Source organism: Lolium rigidum, chromosome 6 (assembly GCF_022539505.1).
Source record: "Lolium rigidum isolate FL_2022 chromosome 6, APGP_CSIRO_Lrig_0.1, whole genome shotgun sequence".
NCBI lineage: Eukaryota > Viridiplantae > Streptophyta > Magnoliopsida > Poales > Poaceae > Lolium > Lolium rigidum.
Window position 1 is genome coordinate 345,714,571 of NC_061513.1, and position 8,369 is coordinate 345,722,939.

Genomic DNA, 8,369 nt, shown 5'->3' on the forward strand with positions numbered 1-8,369 from the left:
TGTTAAAATGTTTGTCTCCATATTTGGGAGACATTTTTAATATTGGAGTCAACCCAAGTCCCAAGCCAGGCTACACACACACACAGCCAAACAGCTCACTGTGCAAGTGTGCATGCCCAACAAGACACACAAAGCCGGTGAGTCACCACATGCTTGCCAGGCCAAAATGGGTAGAATACCCAGCTTGTATCATCATCTGGCTACTAAGCCATTTGGTGGAAGCAAACTGAAGATCAGCCAGAAGGAAATCACCAAGGGAACATTGGTATGTCAGTATGGTGACACTACCAGAGAAATCCAACATGGATTAATCCCTAACTAGCCATCCAAACTCACCTAGCACCACACGACTAGTTATACCATCGAATATAGACATTTAAATGTCTATTTTGTTTTCAACAAGCAAAAGCTACCGGTAATCTAGTCATGGATCAACCAGATAGCATGAGAGAGTCACAACAACAGCCACAGTAAAGGGGAGCCACCCTTGGACAACATAAAGGCTGTCAGGGCTACCTCAAACCCATAGGAACATTCACTAAGCCACTGCATCATAACCCAATAGGGCTCAGCATGAGCTAGGGTACCCAATCAATGATTGGCAACCCTCTAGCTACATCCAGATCCATCCATGAGATCATTATCGCTCAGCAGTTCATCTCATTTATCTAATCAATCAAGTTAAACTAACCAGATAAATGAAATGCATAATTAACGAGTGCACTGTACTATTGCAAATGATCCAGAGGACATTTAAATCCGACAAAGTAATTTGGAGAGCAAACAAGCAGTAGCCATATCACTTGGTAATTTGGAGAGCAAACAAGCAGTAGCCATATCACTCAATCCGACAAAGTAATTTCGTCGAGCACTTTGTGCCCGCACGGGAGAGGAAGAGGGAGGGGAGGGGAGAGGTGGAGCTCACCGACGATGTTGTTGGAGGAGCGGCCGGCTAGAGGAAGAGGGAGGGGCCGGGTAGGGGTGGACGAGGAGGTCGACGATGATGGCAGGGGCGGCGGCTCCTCCTCCTTGACGCGGAGCCGGCCCCTCCTCCTCCATGCGGCGGCCGCCCTCCTCCTCCACGCCGCAGCCGGCTTGTGCTGCCGGTGGCGGGGATGGGTGGAGCGTGGCGGCATGCGGCCCTCGCGGAGGAAGGAGGCGGCGGCGGCGACGACGACGGCCACGCTCACCATGGAAGGCAGCGGCGCGCGAGGGAGAGGAAGAGGGGTGGACGAGGAAGTACGGGCGGCGGCGCGCGAGGGAGAGGAAGAGGGGTGGAGGAGGAAGAAGTACGGCGGCGGCGCGCGAGGGAGAGGAAGAGGGGTGGAGGAGGAAGAAGTACGGGCGGGGGGAGGGGGTACGGGTGGTTATAGAGGGCGCTATTTCCGTGGCGCACCGAGCACAAGTGCGCCACAGAATCAACTACTTCGTGGCGCACAAGCACGGGTGCGCCACGGAATCAACTACTCCGTGGCGCACCGAGCAGGTGCGCCACGTAAACACTTATTTCTGTGGCGCAGCAAGTCATGTGCGCCACGGAAATACCTACACTAATTATTGGTGGTGGCAGGATGTGGGCCCCACATAATTTCCGTGGCGCACGGCACGGTAGTGCGCCACAAAAATAGCTTATTTTTGTGGCGCATTCTTCCTCGTGCGCCACAAAAAAACTTTCTGTGGCGCATTTAATTTGGTGCGCCACAGAACTAAGCTTTGCCTATAAGGGTTTTCCTACTAGTGAGCATTGATTTCCGGTGCCTCGACCTGCTCGGGACCAGCTCCGGCTTCTTGAGGGGCGGTTCCGGCGGTATGGGCTAAGAAGTGCACGAAGTGACACCTTTGCTTTTCTAACACCTGGGAGACCCAAGCGGATCTGCATTGGTCTTCCACCTATATTTCCTGCTCAGGGGCGGATTGGGTGGGCTTTGATTTTTCCAGATCTAAGGCGGAATTTTTCCTAGGAAGTTCCTGCGTCTCAGATCGGATCTTCGCGACTGCGTCCTCGCTCGACGGCGGTCGCGTCGGCGCTACTTACCGAGTGGGTTTCCGTCGGAATCGACGGTTTCCCCGATGAAGATGTGTATGCCGCCAACTGGGATGATGGAGAGCTTGACGGGGTCGGTCTTAGCCGGAATCCAGCACTCATCCGGAGGGACGATCGGCAGATTTCCGGCATAAAGGACGCGCCCCACAGTGATGGTGTCGTCGTAGCTTCCCATGGCGGAACCTTCCCGGTTCCGGCCTCCAGACGTCGCTGGCCCCACGGTGGGCGCCAACTGTCGTTACCTAATCGACGGTACCTCGGAGGAGGGATCCACACGAGGGGGAGAAGAAGTAGGGGCCATAGGGCGGAGTGCACACGGGACGGTGGTACGCGATTTACCCAGCTTCGGAACACCTGCACGATGACAGGGCCTACTGCTGCTTGTCTAGAATTATCTGGGCGCTTTCGCGTTGTTACAATGAGTTGTGGTTGTGCCTCTAGGGCTCCCGGGATCCGGCTTATAAAGGCGCACGGATCTAGGGTTTACATGGAGAGTCCTAGCCGGAATACAAGTTGCCTAACTACGGTACAATGTCTTGCCGTGTACGTCAAGGATCCGCCTTCCTCTAAGTACGTGCTGGATCCGGATACTTCATGGGCCGTCACGGATCTGGCCTCCTTCGTAGGTCGGTTGAGATCCGGCTTCCTGTTCCTGGGCTGGGCTTCATCCTTCAGGATCTACAGCAACTGGGCCGCCCGATGGGCCACATGCCTCATCACCAACTATGGGCCACCCGGGCTTGCCGGATCTAGGCCATGCCGTTGATATACCCATAAAGTATACCCACAACAACTACTTTCAACTTCATCGGAAGAATACTCTTCCTTGGTCATTAGCACAATCCTTGAAGGACTCTTGTACGTCCTTCTTACTCTTGTTGTACAATTTGTTGTTGGGAGCCTTTGAATCTTTTCTCTTGACCTTGGGAATGAGCCTTCCACCGCAAGTTTCCCTATGCTCATAGGGGCATTGGGCGATGAAATGGTTCTTGTCACCACAATTGTAGCACGATCTTGTTTTTGGGCCCAAACTATTGAACCCACTTGAGTTGTTTCTCTTCATGTTGTCTTCCTTGGCCTTGGATGGATCAACCCAAAAGGTTTTTGCATGGAATGCCATGTGGTCATTGTAGTGGTATTCCAAATCATCCGGATAGGACATACTCCAAGATGTCCTATATGGTTCTTGAGGGTTCACTTCTTCCACGGTATTGACCGTCAAGGCAAGGTTGGTCCCTCTTGACATCCCAATGGCACGATTGCGAGAATCATGAGAGTTTTGTTCGGCCACCTTGAGAGCTTGCAACTCGTGCACTACTTGTTGAGAGGTGAGAGAGGGGTAGCTTTCTCTTCCAAGGAGACTCTTGACATCAACGGGCTCAAACGGCATCATGCAATCAATATACTTGTCCTTGATCCAAAAATCATCAATATGTTGGGCACCCACATTCCGAAAAGCATCAGCAACGGTGATGAGTCTTCTATACATAACTTGATGATATTCATCCGGTAGCCTCAAGAAACCTTCGGCTTGATTCCGAAGAGAACTATACTTGTTTCTCTTCATGCTTTCACTTCCCATGAAGCTAGAAACCAATCCCTACCAAGCTTCCTTGGCGGTATCGAAATTCTGAACAAGGGCCAAGTCCTTTGTTCCCACACTAGTTTGAATCATGTGCAAGGCAATGGAGTTGAGTTGGTTGTCAACCTCTTCTCTTCTAGTCAACTTGTTGGGGTTGTAAGGCTTGTACCCCTCCAAGACGATTCTCCATAGTTCATTGGAGGCACTGCAAACATGAGAGCGAAACTCAAATTGCCAAGTAGCAAAATCTTGATCATTAAACTTGGGTGGGTCGCCTCTAGTGTTTATATGAGGGTGGGGAACCAGAATGTCGGGAGAGCGGAAAGGTGGAGCCACTTTGTTGTAGCTCACACCCCCACTAGATGCTCTAGGAGAAGTAATGGGGATTTTAGTATTGTATAAGTGATCACTCTCCAAGGGTGTGGTAGAAGAAGGTGAGCCCGAAGCACCTCCCTTTTCTAACTCACTCTTGTCCCCTTCCTCTACGACGGGGATGACGGAGGGAGCCCGCGGCAAAAGCTCGGAAATCATTTTCCTCATGCTTTCCATTTGAGCTTCCATGGAGGACCTCAAATATGTTTCCATCAACTTGAGATCGTCCATGGAGATCGGTTTTGCGGCCCCTTCCGTACCCTCATCGTTCGGCATACTCTTAGGCGGTTAAGCCCGAAATAAGAGCCGAGGCTCTGATACCAATTGAAATGATCGTATGCCGCACCTAGAAGGGGGGTGAATAGGTGCTAACCAATTTTTAGTTCTTTTTCAATTTAGGCTTGACACAAAGGTAAATTATCTAGATATGCAACTATGTGAATTTACCTATATGACAAGGTTAACAACTAAGCAAGATATAGCTACGCAATATATAGGAGAGATAATCGGATAGAAGTAACCGAGAGTGGAGCACACGGAGACACGGAGTTGATTCCTGTAGTTCCCTTCCTTTGCAAGAATGTACGTCTACGTTTGGAGGAGTGTGGTCGCTACGAAAGTCAGACCAACGCCACGAAGGCTTCACTCAGGTCTCCTGTGAGCACCGCCACAAAGGCCTAGCCCACTTCCACTAAGGGATTTCCTCGAGGCGGAAACCGGGCCTTTACAAGGTTCTTGGGGCACACATCCACAACCAAATTGGAGGCTCCCAAATCTGTAACAACAACAACAACAAGAACAATATCAACTACAAACAACTAGGGTTTCTCAAAAGAGGAACACTAGCAAAGGGGCCCTCAAGCATATGAGGGGGAAATGCAAATCGCTTTGGTGAAGATGTAGATCGGGGTCTTCTCCTTCGAATCTCCAAAGATCAAGAGTTTTGGTTGGGTGGAGGAGGAGATCTTGTGATTCTTGTGTTTCTTGAGGTGGCTCTAATGGTGATTAACTTGGCAATGAAATGAGCAGCTTGGGGAGGAGGAAGAAGAGGAGTATAAATACCCCTTCCAAAATCCAGCCGTTGGGGGAATTCCAGGGCCGGATAATCCGGTGTAAGTGAGGGCCGGATAATCCCCCCCCCCCCCCCCCCCCCCGGAAAATCCGGGTACTGGAAAAATCCGGGCAAAAGTCCGGCCCTGTTCCGGAATGTTACTGCGCGACATGGTCGAAAGTCCTTAGCCAAATTTCAGGGGCCAGATATTTTGCAAATAGTTTTCCTGCTTCCTTTTGTCTTGTTTTTTCACACTAAAACAATCATTCACACACACATATATATATTCTCTGCACCATCTCATCAAACATTAGATTATCACATATATTGACATCAAACATTTAAAACATAAACCGAGAGATGTTGTTTCAGTAGTCCTAGCTGCTTTATCTTCGACTTCAATTTACTTAACCTTATTTCACGACTCTACATATTTTTAATTCCTTCAAATAAAGTGAGTAAATTAAACATAGCTGATGCAAATTAGCAATATAGCAATCATGGTAGTAATTGTTGTCGTAGTTTTAGTCTAAATTTGAACTAAATTCATGACAAGAATTACGAAACGGGATTAAGTGAGTAAGCGACTAGTAGGGACTAGGAAAATACAGCAAATTAAATCAATTTTGTATGTCTTTTCATGGACTTGTTTTTGGTATGTATAATCCCTTATGCACTTACAAATCTAACAAGTATATGTTTTCTAGCTAGCATCGATCAACGGCTACTAGTAACTAGGACACGAACAAGATCCAATTATGGGACAGCGACCGTGCATGGAAGCATGCATGCACTCTGATATCCCTGCCTGGCCTACATGTTGTACTAGTTCCACGCACACACGTCACACTGTTCCCGTCGCTTGTCCAAGAAGTAACTCGCTCGATCACCTTTTGGTAATTTGCACTGACGTCTCTGGTCCTACCATTCTTTTGTCATCCGGAGTATCTTATAAGAAGATATAGCTGCAAAAGGTATTCGTGTAGCTGTACATAATTTTCAGCTAGTAACAGGAAATGTACAAAATCTGCATACATTTGTATATTATATAACTACTATATTATAGGGGAACCAACATCATTTTTCTCCAAATTTTGAGCTCATCTGAAATTTACCTCGGTTGTGACACGTGGTTCTCTTTGGTTTGGTTTCCGTCGATTTTTTTTCTTGTGTGTGTCTTCGGTGCTCCGTGCGAATTTTCACGACTGCTTTCCTTCGTGCTCTTCCAGAGGTGGGACGTTTTAATGGGTCGCTGGTGTGGTCGTAGCTGCTAGGCGTTTGGGAATTCGTGTTGCCGTAGCGGTCAAAGCGGCGCTTCTAGCCATGTTCCCACGCGTGACCCGACGCGTGCCTTCTTCTATCTCCTCTACCTCTTTTTTCCACCGATCTCACCGTCCTCTCCACCGATCTCCACCGGCAGCTTCCTGCTTGATCTCTTCCCTCCCAAATCTCTTCGTGTGTTTGGTCCGGCCAACGGCGGCGCGCTATAGGAGCAAGTGGAGATGTTGTGCTCGGAGAGGAGGCGGCGGATTTAAGTGAGCACGATGTGCCGGGGAGCAGCAGCGTGGGAGAATCTTCGAGCTAGCTCGCCAAAATCGTGGTGATGGTGGAGGTGTCGGAGGGGAATCGGCAAAAAGGAGACCGTCGTGGTGCCGTTCGAAACTTCCATATCCGTCTCGGATGACGCACAACCAACCGCAGCGCCGCCGATGGGATGGATACCCCGCGGCAGTGGAGGCGGCACTCGACGTGTGGACGTCCAAGCCAGCGCCGTGCAGGATCGGCGTAGGAGGCTGCTCCAGAGCGCCCCAATCTTCTTCCCATCTGGCCCGCTCGCTGCTCCTTGTATCTTCCCGAGCGACAGTGGAAAAGGAGTAATGCGGCGGTGCTCTGTCTGTTGCGATCTTGCTGATGCTTGACAACGATTGCATCGATTGGAACTGAGTAAATTTCCCTATCCCGTCCCCTCCCAGCAATGTGCCTATTCTTCACTTCGTACTAGAGGTGGGCCTGTTACTTAATTTTCCCAGAGTTTACTGATTTGAACTGAAACTTGAACGCACATATATGTATTATAGATTTTTCGAGATAAAGATTTTGAGCCGTATGATAGATTTTTCGTCCCACCAATTCTTGGAAATTGAAACATTGTGTTAACAATAGCAGCAACTGGATATCCTCTTATCTTATAACACACGAACTTGTAATTCTGATTATATCCATGGGTGAAAAAACTTCTTCTAATACATCATTTTCTTTTCAGTTTTACATGTAAGTTTAGAGAATAAAATCTGGTTCTCCACTGGTGTTTGGTAGAGTGCTATGCTAATAGAATCAACAACCTATTCACTTTGTTTTGTATTCCCGCCTTCTGAAATAGTGACGAAGCAGCTTCACTCACTGCCAGTATCTTTGACGGACGGGTGGGCACCAACGAGCTCCTCAATTTCTACTAAATTCCAGGTGGTACAGTTATTTTCTCTGGCTGAGTTCGAATTTCCAGTTCCTCCCTAGCCTAATTCATTGCTGACAATTTGTTGTAACATCACGTTTCCTGTAGGCATTTCGACTGAGAAGAATGGAGGAGCGGATTCAAGAGCTTCTTCATGTGGACAATGAGGTCGAGCTACAGATGTGAAACGTGGCCACAAACAGCTTGAGGAACTTCCACAATAAAGTGAAATTCAGTTACAATATGTGGAGGCAGGAGGTCCACCACACAAATACAGACACCACACTGAAGCTCACGAAGGATCAGATAATAATGCAAAGTGTATGCCACCATTGCGTGTTCCTAGGACGAGTCCGACTTGTATGGGTCGCTCATGAAGTGCATAATGGAAAGCGAAGCTTCTATTGGGGATGCATATATGGACAATGAGCTGGATTCAAGGTACTCCATTTGACGCCTCTGAATATTTACGAATTTTCTTCAGTCCTCCTTGTTTGCATTGGCATGAGAGGATATATTATTTGCTGCAGCGCTTTAGAGATAGCAAAAGCAAGTCCGCGGAGCTCAATATTGACATAGTCAAGAACCAAAACATGTTCCTGATTCAGCATGCTGCAAAGACGGTTCCCATGTGCCTACACATGCAGTTGATAAAATACTATTATTTCCATGATGGTGTGATCAAGGAGTATTTTCAAGATGCTGCTTTGAAGGATGAAGAAGATAAAGCAAGGCACCAGGATCACTCTATGACTATGCTATATTTTCTGATAATGTCCTTGCAGCCTCGGTAGTTGTCAGATCAACTACGACACATGCAAGGAACCAGGTAAACATATGTTCCACATCGTCACTGGCACTTTTTTCT

At 48.3% G+C, this 8,369-nt stretch overlaps 1 long non-coding RNA gene across 1 annotated transcript; it reads left to right on the plus strand.

Moving 5' to 3' along the window:
* The first annotated feature begins 7,435 nt into the window (after positions 1 to 7,435).
* LOC124661927 lies at positions 7,436 to 8,133 on the plus strand. The gene is made up of 3 exons (XR_006990334.1): positions 7,436 to 7,512; positions 7,610 to 7,942; positions 8,032 to 8,133. It is a non-coding gene; the product is annotated as an uncharacterized LOC124661927 (long non-coding RNA).
* Positions 8,134 to 8,369: the final 236 nt, after the last annotated feature.